This window comes from Microcebus murinus, chromosome 16, assembly GCF_040939455.1.
Source record: "Microcebus murinus isolate Inina chromosome 16, M.murinus_Inina_mat1.0, whole genome shotgun sequence".
NCBI classification, from domain to species: Eukaryota; Metazoa; Chordata; class Mammalia; order Primates; family Cheirogaleidae; genus Microcebus; species Microcebus murinus.
This window is the reverse complement of record NC_134119.1, coordinates 51,784,519-51,803,713: the sequence shown is the minus strand read 5'-3', so window position 1 is coordinate 51,803,713 and position 19,195 is coordinate 51,784,519. Positions and strand designations below refer to the sequence as shown.

General features: G+C 41.2%; 1 protein-coding gene and 1 pseudogene across 3 annotated transcripts in view; one reads left to right on the top strand and one right to left on the bottom strand.

Moving 5' to 3' along the window:
- Nucleotides 1-19,195, bottom strand: part of AFAP1 (actin filament associated protein 1) — a 190,026-nt gene that overhangs the window by 160,738 nt on the left and 10,093 nt on the right. The gene's annotated exons all lie outside the window — the stretch shown is intronic.
- LOC105881679 (ceramide synthase 5 pseudogene) lies at nucleotides 7,097-8,265 on the top strand (annotated as a pseudogene).

Genomic DNA, 19,195 nt, shown 5'->3' with positions numbered 1-19,195 from the left:
CACGGTCCTGCTCTCTGGGCAGTCATCTGTCCCTACCAAATGGGGAGATGGACCAACTCCTTGCAGCCTGCTTCTACTTGGAAGGCATCTCTGAAGGTATTCAGAAATCAGAAACATTTTGAAATGGGCAGTGTGATCTGGATAGGAGAGCTACAGAAAACTTCCGCAAAGAAACCACAGCACAAAAGTGACCCACATAGGAGGTACCAATGCCTATAAATACTTGGTGGCAAAAACTGATGTCATGCTTTCTGTCCAGGAGACACATACCCAAATAAAACTTGTCAAAATAGCCAAGATCTCATGCCAAATGCCATGCGTGCAAGTCCAATGCTATTCGGTTACAGAAATATTTACAACCAAGTGATGGAGAACCTCTGGAACCTGATCATTATTTATTTCCATATTTCATAAAAGCTTTGCAATTGCACTGACATGTGTCTCAACCAGCAAACTTCTAGCCCCTGCACTAACCCCTATGGCCCTGCAGCAAAACCCAAAAACAAGTAAAAATTTTATTCCAAATAGAAAGCAGCTTGATCCATCCTAACCAGCATCAAACTGAGTTGCTATGAGATAGTCAATCTGCTGTTTAAAGGGAAATCACTCTAGTCCCAGGGGACTCCCCCCACACCAGGAGTTGGGGGAACAGCATACAGACAGAGGAACATAAGCACTCACTTTCCAGGCCACAACTCCAGGCAGTAATTGTGAGCCATAATAAAAATCAAAACCAAATATCTCTGAAAAGCATACATATTAATACAAGAACTAGAACTAGACACAGCACCAGACCCCAGTGGAAATGGATGTCGCAAGGTTGTCCAAAGACCTCCTCTCTATGCACACTGCTGCCCCAGGCCCCCACTGCTTGTACAACCAGGAGCCCAGAGCCTTTGGAGTGCCTCCCCTGGACCTCGATCCCAAACGCTTTCAGGGACGGCTCTGCAGACCACTCTGACGCACTGAATGCACTCACTGAGTATTTCAGGAAACTGTAAATTGCTTGAATTTAACAAGAATGATTTTAAATGTGTTATCTCTCTCAGGAAGAGTGCCAAGAGCAAGTAGCTTAGCTTCTCTCTAAACCTGGCGTCCTCAAACTACAGCCCACGGGCCACATGCGGGTGTTTTTGCCCGTTTGTTTTTACTTCAAAATAAGATATGTGCAGTGTGCATAGGAATTTGTTCATAGTTTTTTTTTTACCTATAGTCTGGCCCTCCAACGGTCTCAGGGACAGTGAACTGGATCTCTGTTTAAAAAGTTTGAGGACCCCTGCTCTAGTAACAGTAACAGTGTTCACCTATGGGGTTGTGAAAAATCTTAAGACTCAATTCATGTAACCCGCTTCCCACCCAGGGAAGGTGAGTTACCATTAGCTATCACATCCTAGCACACCAGTGGCCAAAAGGAGTCTGCGAGATCTAAGTGTATCGTCATGAAAGGATGTGCATGAATACTGCTGGGTGGTGGGGGCTGGAATTTGCAGAATACTGTGCGTCAGGTATTTTGTTTATAAAAACCATAAATGTACATATATATTTGTATGTGTACTAGAAAAGATATGGACAAAAATACACCCAGTGTGAATAATGGTTATTCCAAAGACAGAGAGAAAAAACATTCACTTTTGCTTTTTGTCTTTGATACTAATTTGAGCTATTTTCAATGAGCATGTATCCTTTCTGTAAAGTTTTTCAAAAAAATATTTATTGCGATTTTTCTGGAAAAACAAGCAGGTGCATCCAGAAAGTAGAAACAGAAGATAAAATGGAATGAACCTCAGTGTCAAGCCCAGGTTTGGCATGCACACTGAACCACATGTGGTACATCTCTCTGCAAACCCAGAGCACCAGCCCTCTATCCATTCTCTTGTTCTAATGATCCAAGACTTAGAAATGGAAATTTTTCTAAGCAATCAAATGCCCTTTTTTGCCCATGTCTTCCTCATACCAGCTGGCAGACCATGACCACATCAACCACAATGAGGAGTTTGGAAACACCTTCCAAACTCCTCTGGTTCTATACACCTGCCCAGTGCTGTTAGCTTTCCTCCTGTGTCTTTGATTGGACTGTAAGGCCCTAGTGGTTATAAATGCAGCCTGACACTTGCCTGTCATCTCCACAGCACTCAGCACAGTGTAGAGACTAGGCTGGTGATGCCCACCCTGGATGGCACCTAATGAAACACACTGTCCACCATTCTACTTATGAAGAGAAGGACCAGGGGACTGATGGCACTTGTTTGTGATAACTCATCAGCTATTGCTTGAGCCAGGGCAAAGACAATTCCCAGAGAAGTGCTGGTAAACAGCCTATAAAACCTTTGTTAATATGTTTTGCTTGCTGAGAAAATACACACTACTACAGAAGATGAGTACAATTTCTCATGGAACCTCTCAGCTGGGAGTCCTGAGCTCATATCGCTAGAAAACCAGTAATTCCCAATGATTCTTCAAAATCATATGGAAAATATAATTAACACAGAAGACTATCACAAGGTAAATGGGTTATTAACAAAGGTACCTACCTTTCTCTTTGAAAAATGCAGTCCCTAAAAGACAAGTAGCCTAGACATCCCCATGAGAATAAATGTCTATTTCAAAAGGTTTGAAAGTCAAAAGACAATTTATATTTGAGATTGAAAAAACGAATAATCTACATTATTTTATTATCTGCACTCTATTTTCAGGTCTGTCCTAGATCCCAATTTAAAAAAAAATTCTTTAAATCTGAAAATTATCTTCTACATAAAATGTTTATAGTCCAGGAGAGAGAGTAAATGGTAAATAATTATAGTATTAACTTGTCAAAAGCAATATATACATACTTCCTACCACCTTTCCTCCAAAGAAAACAAATTTTGAAATTAGAAGACGATATACAGGTCCTAGCTGAACCACACACTATAAGACCAGGCAATCTAATCTAATCTATCTACTCTCTCTCAGCTTCAGTTCCTACTCCATGAAATGAGAGCAAAAATTTTTCTTACCTATCTGTAAGACTGGCAAACAAAAAATATTTGAGAACAAACTGTGGTGGCAAGGGTGTAGAAAACAGGCACTCTTACAAAATTGATAGTGAGAGAGTAAAATGGACTGACCTTAATGGAAGGGAATCCAGCAATATCAATCAAAATTTAAAATGTACATAATCCTAGATCCAACAATTCCATTTCTAGGAATTCATCCTATGAACATATTCATGCAAGAATGCAAGAATTATGTACAACACAGCATTGATTATTCCAAAAGACTGGAAACAATATAAATTCTTATTAATAGGGAATTGATAGAGAGCAGTGTTTGTCTTATGCCAGTATCTATGTTTCTAAAAAGAAGACACAATTATCCATAAATGCTTGAATATGCATAGAATATTCCTGGAAGGATTTTTAAAAAATGGTAACAGATTACAGGGTAGTGATGGGAGTGGGGCTTCCTTTTCACTCTCAAGGGCCTTTTGAATGTTGTTCCACTGTTTATATTACATATTCAAAATGTAAGACTAAAGTCAATATTTTTAACATGACTATTAAAAAAATGGAAGAACTAATAATACCTAACACACTACACTGTTGTGGTAATTAAAGGAAGGAAAAAAATGTATGTACTATCAGAGTTTTAAGAGAGAAAGATTAATTCTAGTTTGGATGTCCAAGAAGAGGTCATGAAAAGGAAATAAGTGTTTTACCTCTTGAAGGAGGGAGAAGATTTATAGAGGCAGAAGTGTGGTGATGGTGTCCCAGCTGGAGAGACGAACACATGGGAAGATGAAGAGATAGGAAAACATACTCGGTAAGTGCAGCTCTCAGACTAGGTCAGAAAAGGGCTACATAACTGGCTAGAATACAACATTAATGACAGTGAAAGAAAAAATGAAACCTAAACTTGCAGATTGCACCCAGATCATGAGCCTGGAACATCAAGCCAAGGAATCTGTCCTTCATCTTAACAAAGGAAAATCACTAGAAGAGTTTGTATAGACATGAAATGCTAAAAGTATAAAATCACATCATATATGATTTAATCTACATATATTAACATAAGGTAAATTGAAGAGGGAAAAGAGAAATTAGGAAGCTATTATATAGATGAGATGCAATTTAAGGACATGAACACAAAGGTATTGGCCCTGGGTTCCCAGTGCTATCTTTATATAAAGGAACATAGGAAGTTAGGAGCCAGGAATGAGACCATGCAGGGGCTTTAAGATCCGGTACAGGGGCGCTCTGCTCCGAGCCGCTCACTGCATGGTAGAGACTAGTGCCCCCACCGCCGACACCGGGCGACGACCACCGACCACCGCCGCCCCCTGCCCTGCAGCCGCCGCCTGTGTCGCCGCTGCCTCGGAACCAGCTGTATGATTAGGCCACAATCTTCAATGAGTAAACATATTCCTCAGTTCTGTGGTGTTCTTGGTCACACATTTATGGAGTTTCTGAAGGGCAGTGGAGATTACTGCCAGGCATAGCACGACCTCTATGCAGACAAGTGAACTGTAGAAATTCATTACTACTCCACCAAGAAGCCCCCATAAGAGTGGTTAACCTGGACACAGAAGTGTTGAATTGAAATCCGCAGAGCATTTTTACAAGAGTTCTGACCTGGATGTGGTAAACCTCAGTGCACTTTTCTGTTGCCTCAGTATTACTGGATTGAAGAATTGCTGCTTCTTGTTAGGAGGAACTTAAGAAATATGGAGTTACCACAATAGTAAGAGTATGTGAAGCAACTTATGACACTGCTCTTGTGGAGAAAGAAGGCATCCATGTTCTTGACTGGCCTTTTGATGATGGTGCACCACCGTCTAACCAGATTGTTGATGACTGGTTAAGTCTTGTAAAAATCAAGTTTCGTGAAGAACCTGGTTGTTGTACTGCTGTTCATTGTGTTGCAGGCCTTGGGAGAGCTCCAGTGCTTGTTGCTCTCGCATTAATCGAAGGTGGAATGAAACATGAAGATGCAGTACAATTCATAAGACAAAAGCGGCGTGGAGCTTTTAACAGCAAGCAACTTTCGTATTTGGAGAAGTATCGTCCTAAGATGCGGCTGCGCTTCAAAGACTCCAATGGTCATAGAAACAACTGTTGAATTCAATAAAACTGGGGTGCCTGATGTTACTGCCCTGGAAGGAAAATTTGACACAGGACCTAATATGTCATATATATTAGCCAACATGTCGGCTTGGTGAATAAGTCTAATGAAGCTTCCATAAGAGTATTGTAAAGCGGTTTTACCAGGCCACAAGTTTAACAGAATTGCAACTTATGTGTCTGGGTTACGGTTAGCTTTTTTGGACACTTAGCAAAAGATTCTTGCTGTTCAGCATTTAAAATGTGCTTATCATTTGTACCAATTGACCTTTCCTGAAATCATGCGGTATTGAGTTATGTCTTGTTTAAATCTATTCCCATGCCAGAATCTTATCAATATATAAGAAATTTAGAAAGATTAGGTGCCAAAATACCCAGCACAATACTTCTATATTTTTAGTATCATACAGAACTAAAATCCCAGGAACTATGAACACTCTAGGTCTTATATGGTTTATCCATTTCAGACATTGAAAGTAGGGCCTACATGGTTATTTGCCTGCTCACTTTGTTTACATCTCCCACATTTATACCAGTATACATCAGGTTTCCTTAACCATTGATATTTTTTTTTATTATTTTTACCAAGTCTTACAGTGATTATTTAATGTCTTTCTGTAAATCTCATTTTGTGCTGTTATGAAAAACCTCCATTTTAAAAATCAACATTGTACAGAAGCACAGGTCTTTAATGTCTTCAGACGAAAACGCCTTACAGTTAATTTAATGTTTGCACTCTGAGGTCAACTTAACAGGGAGGGCCTGATAAAAGAATGGGAGGGACCTATTAAATATTTTTAGCAAAATGTTGCCTTTGTCTTGTGCAGAACATGTAGAAATATGCTCTTTAATTTAGTAAATATTTTTTAAAAGGTAGAGATGCTTTGTTAATTGTAGCTAAACAATTCTTAATCATAAAATTTCTGAAATTCTTGTAATTTTTTTCCATACTTATCAGAAGTTGTTTATCAACTTATTTTTGTTTTAAGTGTGATTTTTTTTTCTGTTCCCAACCTCTCTTGCAAAAAAAAGAAGTGGGTTTCTGCTAATGAATTGAGCAGACATCTAATATTTTATATGCCTTTTGAGCTATGTAACTTAACATTTGGATACTTGATAATTTGTTTTATTATGTAATTGATAAAATGGTGATGTGTATTAATGTTAGTTCAACCATATATTTATATTGTCTGGGAATGTGTGGTTATAGTTCTGTGGGAGAAATAATTTGTCAGTGTTCACCAGCTTGTAAAAACTTAGTGCGAGAGCTTAAACATCTAAATAAATAATGAAATGAAAAAAAAAAAAAAAGATCCGGTACAGGTGTTAAACAACCTTAAACAAAAGGGGCTGATAACCACAGACAAAAATCCCTTTGACCAGATGGTCAGCTCTCTCTGCCACCCTACAAGAACTCTAGCTAATTATAACATCATTTATATTGTGGTTTTAAAATTTCTCTGCCCTTGAAATCACTACATTGGTTCTGAAACACCACATGAAGTGTGAAAATGGGAGGGAACCCAATTCTAGGAATTACTACCCAAATTCTTAGTGACAGCCAACCCCTTGGCCTTGAATATTCCTCCCCTCAATTAGTAAGACTACAAAAGATCTAAAACTACATCCTACCAGTACAGCTGCTCTCTTTCCTAAGTTACTTTCGCTTCCAATAAAAAGCTGTCATGTGCTTGGCTTACATGGTGCATCCTGAAATTCTTTTCTCAACAAATACCAAGAACTTGGAAAAACCTCCACTCATAGGCCCATAACACTAACATATTTATTGATATGGCACTGCCAACTTAGGTACAGGCTACAGTATTCTAGAACAATGACTGTATCAGTCAGCTCTGGCTGCCATAAGAAAACACCACAGGGCCCGGCCGGCGGGGCTTCCTCGCGGTGGGGTCCGCGGCTGTGGCCGCTGCTGAGGCGGCCGGGCGCGTAAGATGGCGACAGCGGCGGTGCTGCTGAGGCGGCCGGGCGCGCGCAAGATGGCGACAGCGGCGGCGCGACCCCGGCCTGCTGTGGGCTGGCTGTGGAGCGAGCGCTTCTGGCTGCCCCAGATCGTGAGCCGGGCTGACCTGGAGGGCCGGGCGATGGCTACGGCTACCGCGCCCAACGCATCTTCTCGGCGTTCCCAGTGGCGGGCACCTTCTCCGTGACACTGCTCTTTGAGCGGTTTATTGCCAAACCCTGTGCACTCCATGTTGGCATCGAGGACAGTGGTCCTTATCAGGCCCAACCCAATGCCATCCTCGAAAAGGTGTTCATATCTATTACCAAGTATCCTGACAAGAAAAGGCTGGAGGGTCTATCAAAGCAACTGGACTGGAATGTCCGAAAAATCCAATGCTGGTTTCGCCATCAGAGGAATCAGGACAAGCCCCCAACGCTCACTGAATTCTGTGAAAGCATGTGGAGTTTCACATTTTATTTATGTATGTTCTGCTACAGAATTAGATTTCTCTGGTTGTCACCTTGGTTCTGGGACATCTGACAATGCTGGCATGGCTATCCATTTCAGCCTCTTTCACGTGGGCTTTATTACTGTTCTATCATGGAATTGGCCTTCTATTGGTCTCTTATGTTTTCTCAGTTTAGAGACATTAAAAGAAAGGACTTTCTGATCATGTTTATGCATCACTTGGTCACCACTGGGCTTATCACCTTCTCCTACATCAACAACATGGCTCGGGTGGGAACTCTGATCATGTGTCTACATGACACCTCAGACTTCTTGCTGGAGGCAGCCAAGCTGGCCAATTATGCCAAGTATCAGCGGCTCTGTGACACCCTTTTTGTGATTTTCAGTGCTGTTTTTATGGTCACTCGTCTAGGAATCTATCCATTCTGGATTCTGAACATGACCTTCTTTGAGAGTTAGGAGATGATCGTGCCCTATGCTTCCTGGTGACTCTTCAATGGCCTTCTGCTGACCCTACAGGTTCTGCATGCCATCTGGTCCTATCTAATTGTACGAATTGCTTTCAAAGCCTTGATGTGGGGAAAGGTATCTAAGGATGATGTCAGTGATGTGGAAAGCAGCTCAGAAGAAGAAGATGGGACCACCTGCACAAAAAGCCCCTGTGACAGTAGCTCCAGCAATGGTGCCAATCGGATAAATGGTCACATGGGAGGCAGCTACTGGGCTGAAGAGTAAGGTGGTTGGTATGGGGACTTAAGTATACATGGACATATAGGGCCATTGGCAACATACTCCACTTGGGTCTCCCAACATCTACTCTCCTGTGACTGTGGGACTGCAGGCACTGAGGACACTCAAAGAAGCAAATGTTTTCACTTTTTTAAAAAACTCTGCCATTTTGTATTTAATAGCCTCCGGGTCCTATCAGTACCATTATTTGCTGTGTGTCTGTTTGTGTGCTTATGCATGTGCATTTGTGCATATGCATGAGTTTCATTGCCTGGGTTTCATTGCCTGGGTTCTTGCCTTTGAACCCACTTCAAGCCCAGATTTGGCTGCATCTTGAATTATGCTGGCTCCAGACTATCCCCTTCCTTTTTGTCCATGGCTCTTGAGGCTCTAACTCCTGGACTGTCTGAAAGGAGCTGCTAAGTTCAGCTCCTGGTTTCTGCACTGTTCTTCTTTTGGAGCTGGAATATTTCACAAACTGAAGTTGTAAAGAAACAGAACCATGATGGATGGCCAGGATTGCTGTGACCCCTCGCTAGATCCTCTTCCTATCATCTGATAGTGACAGGAACAGCTGCTGATACCCTGCTCTTTACTCAATGGTATGCAGGGAGGGGGGTGTGGGAGAGGGTGAGCCAAGGGCTGGAGGAGGACAAGAGCCACTGGGTGAGCTGTTAATGGTTTTATATATTGTTTACTTTTCCATGAATAAAAGTGCTTCAGCCCTCCTCAAAAAAAAAAAAAAAAAAAAAAAAATACCACACACTGGGTGGTTAAAACAACAAAAGTTTGTTTCTCAGAGTTCTGGAGGCTGGAAGACCAAGATCAAGGTGTCAGCCAATTTGGTTCCTGGTCGGGGCTCTCTTTTCCTGGCTTGTAGACAACCACTTTTCCTGATGTTTTCTCCCATGGGGTTGGGAGTCTCTCTGGTGTCTCTTCTTATAAGGACACTAATCTCATCAGTCCAGGGCCCCACCCTTATGACCTCACCTAACCCTACTCTCCTCCCAAAGGCCCCTAGTATCAACACACTGGGGATTGGGGCTTCAGCAAGTGGATTTGGGGCGAGGGACCCACAAACATTCAGTCCATAACAATGTCCTTTCAATCATGTTGAAAACAGCAATAAATGAGCAGGAAAAAAAGTAGCCTATATGTAAACAAATCCACACCTTTTACATTTCTGATAACACATAAAGGCCAATTAAAAATTTCTGTGATAACAAGAGTCAGAAGCAGGGATAAATGAAAGTCATAAAAATACTATATTCTAGGCCCCACATTGAGCTTTCCTTCTATCATATTGTGGCAGAAAGACTACTGCTTTATACTCCTAGCTTTGCCACAAAAAAGCTGGGACATTTCTCTGTATCCTAGTTTAACTATAAAGTCAGCAGGCTGAGCTAGTAGATCTCTAAGATTACTTCTGATTAATAAATTCCACAAATAATTTCATACCAACAAGGTTACAAAAATAAACTACACTGACTAGGCAGAAAAGCTAACACTAACAAACAATGAAATGTGCAAAAAGATGAGCTGTATAAGGATTTGCACCAACCACAAACTGAATGAGAAAGAGCCGGCTGTGGATAAGAAACAGATTCTCTAACAATGGGCAGAGATGTAATGATGCCTAGGCAATACTGTTGAAGCCTTTCTATTTGAAATCTTCAAGGCCAATGGCCCAATGGTTTATATTCATTCTGATTAAATTTCAATGTGAAAAACTTATTCCAGGGGACACAGACATCTAAAAAATGCCCAACATATCCAATTTGTCACTTAATATTTTTACTAATAAGAAAAAGATGAGAGATTAAACATATTCGAATGGACAATGACCCAGCCATGTATAAAGATGGAACTCAGACCACAACCTGCAGCTTGGTTGGTTTCCTGCCTAGGAAACCAACCCCCTGTGGATGGTAACTAGCCAGGAAGCCGGCCTGCTGTACCTCAGACTTGCAGGAAGGCAGGCTGCTGTGTCTGGACAATCCAGGGAGCTAAAGGACAGCTCTGTAACAATTGGCCCCAAATGCCAGGACTTGATTAATAACTCACAGCTGCCCTAATTCCTGTGCCCCCATCAATCACACAAGAGATGCCACTTCTGGTGAGCCCCTTCCAGCGCCCCCAGGCCAGCATCCCCCATCAGGGCTCACGTGAGCCTTCCTCTGCCCCACTTTCCTGACTCTGCCAGAAGCTCATGCCCTGGCCGACCCTGGCCGACCTTGGCCACAGCAGCTCCGAGGAAGCCGCCTTTGCCTTTCTCTGGTGGGTGGTCTTCCTTACTTTCAATAAAGAATAAATCTTAAATAAGGGGCTTCTTTCCATATGGGCAATCTATATAATTTGGAATATCAACATGGCAGATCCAAGTCTGAAGAGATCATCACACCCTTCAGGCCCTCTTTCCACAAAACATGCGTACCTGAGCTCCTCCTCACTCCCACCAACCAGGGATGCAACTGTGTGTTATGGAAGATCAAGGGCTTTGAAGTCAAATCCCTGAGTTCACCAGCTATTTCATTTTTTCATTTACAATTATATGACTCTGAACCACTCTCTTCACTTCTCTAAGCCTCTATCTTCGTCTTTAAGAAAAATAATAGTCACCTGCCAGGTTGCATTGAATGGAATGCCACATGTCCAACAGTTGGCAGACGGATGCCAGGAGCTAGAAGTTCCTTCTGCCCACTTCACCCCTGAAAGATGCAAGATGTCTCAGACAAAGGCTGATGATCCTACACCTCGGTGTTTTGTACTGGACACAACAAAGTGGTATCCAGACCGAGGAGTGGTTATCCAAACACAGGGTGTGTTTCCATTTGTCAACTTAGGTACACGTGGCTTCTAACACTAACATTACATGATCCATAGGAAGAAGTGGTTTTTGGGCCAGGCATGGCTACAATCCTGGCACTCTGGGAGGCCAGGCAGGAAGACTGCTTGAGGCCAGGAGTTCAAGAAGTGATTTTTCCACACTACCCACACTTCTGTTTTTAGCAGACTTAGATGTGCTATATCATCTTACTCTCTAAATCCTCTTCGGAATCAAAAATAAAACTTTAATCTGTAACACTATTACCAGCAGTAAAACAGAAAAGGTACCTATGAGTCAAAATGGACTCTTGCCCTGCCCACCCTAACCTACTCCACAAAAAGCTGTTCTAGAATATTTGGGCTGGTTATGAGAATGTTATTTGTATTCAGACAGGGATGGACAAACACCTGCCCTGGTTAGGTTAGAATCTGCATTTATTGGCCTCCAGGGGAGTAAGTACCCCACCCCATTTGCCCAGGAGAAGAGAAATTAATGGGGTAGCCAGCTTTCAGGACACTGATCATTCGGTGTTTCCTTTCTGCAGTCCAGGTCACCTATCAAGGGTAAAGCTCCTCCTTGTTCCTTCTCTGCCCAAGTGGCCAAGGTCACAAGCTGCTGCAGGGCCTCTTCCCTTGGAGGACTCAGCCTAGCTAACTTCACCTTTTTTCTGGCAAAATTTCTTTCACATCTACCTTCCAAATAGCTAAATCAGAAACTGGGGACTTGGGGCAAGCTTGAAAAGTCCCTCTGTTCAGCCCTCAAAGGTCCTAGCCAGGGTCTGGAACAATTCCAAGATTTAGGTTTAGCCTTAAAGGGGTAAAGAAACTTCACTGCATACTGTTTTGGCAAAGCTCAAGTGAACTCCTGCTGGAAGCAAGGTTTGGGAGGCAGTCAAAAGGTTTTGACATGTAATCTAGAATAATCATTAAGAGCGCTGAAGCCAGACGGCCTGGATTCATATCCCAACTCCAACACTTACTGCTGTGTGATGTTGGACAAGGTCTCCAGACTCTCTGTGTCTCAGTTTCCTCACTGTAAAACAGTCAAAATCATAGGGTTGCTTTAAAAATGAAATGAGTTATCACACAGAAAGCACTTAGAACAGTGCCTGGCACATAGAGGAGATCAATAAATATGTATTGAATAAATGAATAATTGTGATTATTAAATATATTCATATATTCACATTGTATTTATAATACACAAAAACATTTGGAATACTTAACTATTAACACTGGTTACCTCTAGAGAAGGCGGCATGCAAATTTCAGCTTTTTACACTGCATCAGCTTTAATATTTAAACCAACACGTATACATAAATTTGCCCCAAAACAGGTATGTGGACAATGTGATTTTTACTCAAAAATCTTCAGATCATGATGGAATTGTTCTGAGAAGGTAAAGTTATAAAAATTAAAAGTCTTCTTCCAGTCTAAATGCTCTGTCAGCATATATTAATTATGAATATATTATTTTATTTACAAGTAATTGGAGTTTTTCTAGTTATCTTTAATGCTATTGATTTCTACCTTAACTCCACAGAAGTTAAATATTTTTTCTGATTAAACACATGACTTTTGAGATATCACAACTGATCCCAAAGAGATACAACATATAATTTATGAATACTACAAAAATCTTTATGCACACAAACTGGAAAATGTGGAGGAAATGGACAAATTTCTAGAAACAGACAGCCTTCCTAGGCTCAACCAGGAAGAAATAGATTTCCTGAACAGACCAATCTCAACAGCTGAAATAGAAACTGCAATTAAAAATCTCCCCAAAAAGAAAAGTCCCAGTCCAGATGGTTTCACAGGCGAATTTTATCACACTTACAAAGAACTAGTACCTATCTTGCAGAAATTATTCCACAACATCAAGAAGAACGGAAACCTCCCTGACACCTTTTATGAAGCAAATATTACTCTGATACCAAAACCAGGAAAGGATGCCACAAAAAAAGAAAACTACAGACCACTATCCCTAATGAATATAGATGCAAAAATTCTCAACAAAATCCTAGTTAACCGAATCCAGACACTTATCAAAAAAATAATCCATCACGACCAAGTGGGCTTCATCCCAGGGATGCAGGGATGGTTCAACATACGCAAATCTACAAATGCAATTCACCACATAAACAGAAGCAAAAACAAAGACCACATGATTCTTTCAATAGATGCAGAGAAAGCTTTTGACAAAATTCAACACGCTTTATGATACGAACACTTAATAAAATAGGCATAGAAGGAACATACCTAAAAATGATACAAGCCATATATGACAGACCCATAGCCAACATCATACTGAATGGGGAAAAACTGAAAGCATTCCCACTTAAAACTGGAACCAGACAAGGCTGCCCACTATCTCCACTTCTATTCAACATAGTGCTGGAAGTCCTGGCTACAGCAGTCAGACAGGAAAATGGAATTAAAAGTATCCAAATAGGGGCAGAAGAGATCAAACTTTCACTGTTTGCTGATGATATGATATTATATTTAGAAAACCCCAAAGATTCAACCAAGAAACTCCTGGAACTGATAAATAAACTTAGTAAAGTCTCAGGATATAAAATCAATGCACAGAAATCAGAGGCATTCATATACGCCAACAACAATCAAATTGAGAACCAAATCAAAGACTCAATTCCCTTCACCATAGCAACAAAGAAATTAAAGTACCTAGGAATATACTTAACCAAGGAGGTAAAAGACCTCTACAGGGAGAACTAGGAAACACTGAGGAAGGAGATAGCAGAGGATGTAAACAGATGGAAATCCATACCAGCAGACTCAACATCATTAAAATGTCTATACTACTCAAACTGATCTACAGATTCAATGCAATACCTATTAAAATCCCATCAGCATTCTTCACAGATATAGAAAAAATAATTTTATGCTTTGTATGGAACCAAAGAAGATCACGAATATCAAAAGCAATTCTAGGCAACAAAAACAAAATAGGAGGTATTAATATGCCAGATATCAAACTATACTACAAAGCTCTCATAATTAAATCAATCTGGTATTGACACAAAAATAGGAATATTGACCAGTGGAACAGATCTGAGAATCCTGATATAAAACCATCCTCATATAGCCATCTAATCTTTGACAAAGCAGACAAAAACATACGCTGGGGAAAAGAATCCCTTTTCAATAAATGGTGCTGGGAAAACTGGATAGCCACCTGTAGAAGGCTAAAGCAGGACCCACACCTTTCACCTCTCACAAAAATCAACTCACACTGGATAACAGACTTAAACCTAAGGTATGAAACTATTAGAATTCTAGAGGAAAACGTTGGAAACACTCTCCTAGACATTGGCCTAGGCAAAGAGTTTATGAAGAAGTCCCCAAAGGCAATCACAGCAGCAACAAAATAAATAAATGGGACATGATCAAACTAAAAAGCTTCTGCACAGCCAAAGAAACAGTCATGAAAGTAAACAGACAACCTACAGAATGGGAGAAAATTTTTGCATCCTATGCATCCGATAAGGGGCTGATAACTAGAATATACTTAGAACTCACAAAAATCAGCAAGAAAAAATCAAATAACCCTATTAAAAAGTGGGCAAAGGACTTGAACAGAAACTTTTCTAAAGAAGACAGAAGAATGGCCAACAAACATATGAAAAAATGCTCAACATCTCTAATCATCAGGGAAATGCAAATCAAAACCACAATGAGATATCACTTAACTCCAGTGAGAATGGCCTTTATCAAAAAGTCTCCAAACAATAGATGCTGGCGTGGATGCGGAGAGAGAGGAACACTCCTACACTGCTGGTAGGACTGCAAACTAGTTCAACCTCTGTGGAAAGCAATATGGAGATACCTTAAAGCGATACAAGTGAATCTGCCATTTGATCCAGCAATCCCTTTACTGGGCATCTACCCAAAAGATCCAATGACACTCTACAAAAAAGACACCTATACCCGAATGTTTACAGCAGCACAATTCATAATCGCAAGGCTGTGGAAACAGCCCAAGTGCCCATCAATCCAAGAATGGATTAATAAAATGTGGTATATGTATACCATGGAATACTATTCAGCTCTAAGAAACAACAGTGATATAACACATCTTATATTTTCTTGGTTAGAGCTAGAACCCATACTACTAAGTGAAGTATCTGAAGAATGGAAAAACAAGCACCACATATACTCACTGGCAAACTGGTATTAACTGAGCAGCACCTAAGTGGACACATAGGTACTACAGTAATTGGCTATTGGGCAGGTGGGAGGGGGGAGGGCGGTGGGTATATACATACATAATGAGTGAGATGTGCACCATCTGGGGGACGGTCATGCTGGAAACTCAGACTTGTGGGGGGAGGGGGGAATGGGCATTTATTGAAAGCTTAAAATCTGTACCCCCATAATATGCCGAAATAAAAAATAAAATAAAAAAAAACATGACTTTTTTAAGGCTTTCATATGGCCCACCATATGGTTGACTTAGGTAAACAGTTCATATTCAGAAGAACCAAAGTGAATTTGCCCATTTCGTGTATGCTACTCTATGTATCTATTAAATCAAGATCTCCTGAAGAGCTTCTTGTCCTGCGGGGTTTATTGTCTATCTGTCCTATCGGTATTGAGAGAACGGGGTTGAAAGTCTCTCCCTGGGTGGCTGTGGATGTGTCTATTTCAATGACTTTCCCTATATGTGAAGCTGTGTTAGGGGACACACACACGTTTAGGATTGTCCTGCCTTCAGCAGATGCTGTGTATGTGACTGGACGGGCGACTGGACTTTTAGCATCACAAAATAGTTCTCTTTATTTCTAGTAATGCTTCATGTCCCAAAGTCTTCATTAGGAGATATTAGGAAAATTACACCAATATTCTTTTAACATTTGCATGGTATAAAAATTCCTAAGCTTTGTTAAATAAATAAATTCTCTGTTTATTTAAATGACCCATATTACACAACCAATATAGATAATCCAACTCTTTCCTTACTGCCATGATAAACATTTTCCAGTTAACTGTACTTTCCTTTACCAACTATACCAGAGAGTGACAAAGCTAGAACTGGGATCCAGTTCTAATTCCTAGCCCAACGTTCCTCACGCCAGGAAATGCAATGCTACTGCACTGCATTTCTCAACTGGTACCTTTAGCTAAATTCAAACTGCTACTAATACCACTTCAACCCAGTCACCTGAGCTCTCTGTTTCATCAACTCAAAGAGTTCTGGGACAAAGCAGTCTCTGGTTGTACATAAGCAGTCCAAATTCCACTTACTTGATAACAAACCCGCTTCATTCCTGTGCTGAGCTATTTCGCACATCATCCTTTCCTAAGCTCTCTCATTCAATTCTACCACACGTACCAGTTTTCTTCCTGAGTTAAACCCACTGTTACTACCAATAATGCTAATCAGTATTGTCTCATTCCGTGCTCACAGTGTGCCTGACCCCACACAAAGCACATCATATTCACTGTCTAGTTCCACCTGTCTACCCTTCCGCAATGGGCACAGTGTTTCCTGTCTTACGTGACAGGCTTAGAGCAGGTCAAACGACTTGACCAAGATTCTGCACTGTTAACAATTGGTGGCAGAGCCAGCATGCCCAGCCAAGTCTGGTCAAAACCTGTAGACAACTGATGGATCACCACAAATGCAGAGACTTCGGAAATGCCTTCTACCATGGCACAAAGGATGGTTCACTCTCAGGAGGAGGCGGGGGAGGGAACTCACACAGGCCTTTTGTTCTGTTAAGGCATCTCATTCAGGGCACAAACTAAAGCATTTTGAGCCTTGCCATTGCAGGTGAAATGTCACCTGCACCCTGCACAGCAGCTTTGTCTTTCCCACCTAAAAGTGCATTGGTGTCTCTGGGGAACAGGCAGTTCCCCTGTGCCGTGCCTGACTGCTGCCTAACCAGGTGGACACAGAGACACTTCTCTTACTGCCCAGGCTGCCCCAATCTGCTAAGCATCAAAAACTACACACAAGATTTCTAGAATATCAATGACACAGAAGTGATTGCTTTTTCTGTGTTGACAACTTGTTGTACTGCACTGAAAAACAAAGAATTTGGGAAAAACCATCCAAGTGGGCTGGCTAGCTGGCATCTGCCAAGAGCTGAGAAAGCCTGGCTGCTCAGCCCCAGGGTGGAAATCCAACTGCGCCCTCACAGCCCAACTCAGAGGCGCCTCCTCCCTTTCGGACCATCGCGGCCACAGGGTCGCAGCTGTCAATCCCTGCACACCTGGCTCTCACTGCGCAGACCTGTAGCCACGTGGCTGGAAGTCCGACTCATTCTCCTCCACACAGAGGCGGCACTCAGTAACTACTGAATGGACGAGCGTGGGAATGGGCAGAGCACAAACACTTACCATCAGCCAAGCCAGTACCTCAAGGAGCAGCCTGCAGCGCGACAGCAGAGCAGCGACCGGTCTGCCTTTCAGGACTGGCTGAGAAAAGCCCCGTTGTAACAGTTCTTTGCCACAATAGTCACCTTAGTGTCAGGACCTCCAGACACCAAAACGTCACAACAAATAGAGGCCACGTAGACGACGTGCTGGTTAAAAGCACAGGTTTTGAAGCTAGAATTTGAATTCCATTTATTATGTAACTTTGAGTAAGTTACTTAGTGAGTCGATCTCCTACTGTCACCTGCAAAATGAGGACATTATCTACCCCATAATGTTGCTGAAAAGATTAAAACAGATAACAGCTGTACAGCCTGAGACACAGACAAGTCTCCACAAATAGAGATGGTAGCAATGGTAAGAATGATACAGAACTTGAAAAGACTTCAGTCTTAACATTGATATTACAATCTTCTTTTTGAAACATCTTTTTGAACCATTTAGTCCCTCATCATAAAGACATAACACATCTGAGCTTCTTAGAGGGTTGCTCTTCAAGAACAGGAAAATTCAAAAAACCCATCTGCAGAAAAATTTCAAGTAACACATGACCTCCCAATACACAAATCTGAATTAACTGGGAAGAGAGATTTTAGAAGAAAACACCATTCCACACATCCTCAAGATATCCTGAGTGGCACCGCCACTTGTGTCCCCCTGTCTGAGAGCTAGTCATTGAGAATCAGTATGCCATGGATATGTAGGAAAACTCTTTATAGGGCTCAAATGCCATTCCAAATTTATGGCTCCAGAACAATTTTCATCACATTCTTCTTTCCTCTTTTGGACATCTGTCACAAATCTCTGTCTATCAAACAACCCCTAGGAGGCATCGTGACCTATTCCCAAGAAGCCCTAAACTACTCCAACAGAAGTTCACACTAGGCGACAGTCCCCCAAACACATCTGTGCCTACTCTAGTTTGTCACACTATGATTTAATGATTGGAACAAAAAATCATCATTACTACTTCTTATTCCTTTCCTTAATATTTTTTATGATAGAAAATGATCCTAAAAGGAGGAAAGATTCACAACACCACTTGTCTACCTTCAACAAGGACTGTCCCCAGCAACACTATACTCCACAATCAACGAGGAGGGTACTAGGCCCAGAGAAAGGAAATGAACCTTGCAACACTGAACTTAATGACAGTGGTACCACCCAGAATGCCCACCGGGCAGCTAGACAATCTTAAATACACAAAGTCGGGGACAAAAATCAGCTACGACATGGCCATGATGGAAAAGAAATGTTTAAACTGAGGTGTTTGAGGACAGACACATAAAGGCTATGTTCTAATACCGCCAAGGACTGAAAGTTAAGTCATTTTTTCCATATTACAGAATAGATAATGGATTGAAAGATAACTTTTCTTTCAAACTATAGTAGTATCATGAAACTATTTTCAAATGCTTTAGGTTTCATTAAACAGTCAAGCTGAAAAGATATTAGAAATTAAACCTTTCCTCCAGGATATATAACACAGTAAAACCAAATCTGGAGATCTATCCACAGCATAGTGACTATAGTTAATAGCAATCCATGTACACTTGAACATTGCTAAGACAGTAGACTTTAAATGTTGTCACCACAAATGCATAAGTATGTGAGGTAATGCATATGTTAATTAGCTTGATTTCAACCATTGCACAATGTACATACATACTTTAAAACACCATGTTGTATGTCACAAATACATAATTT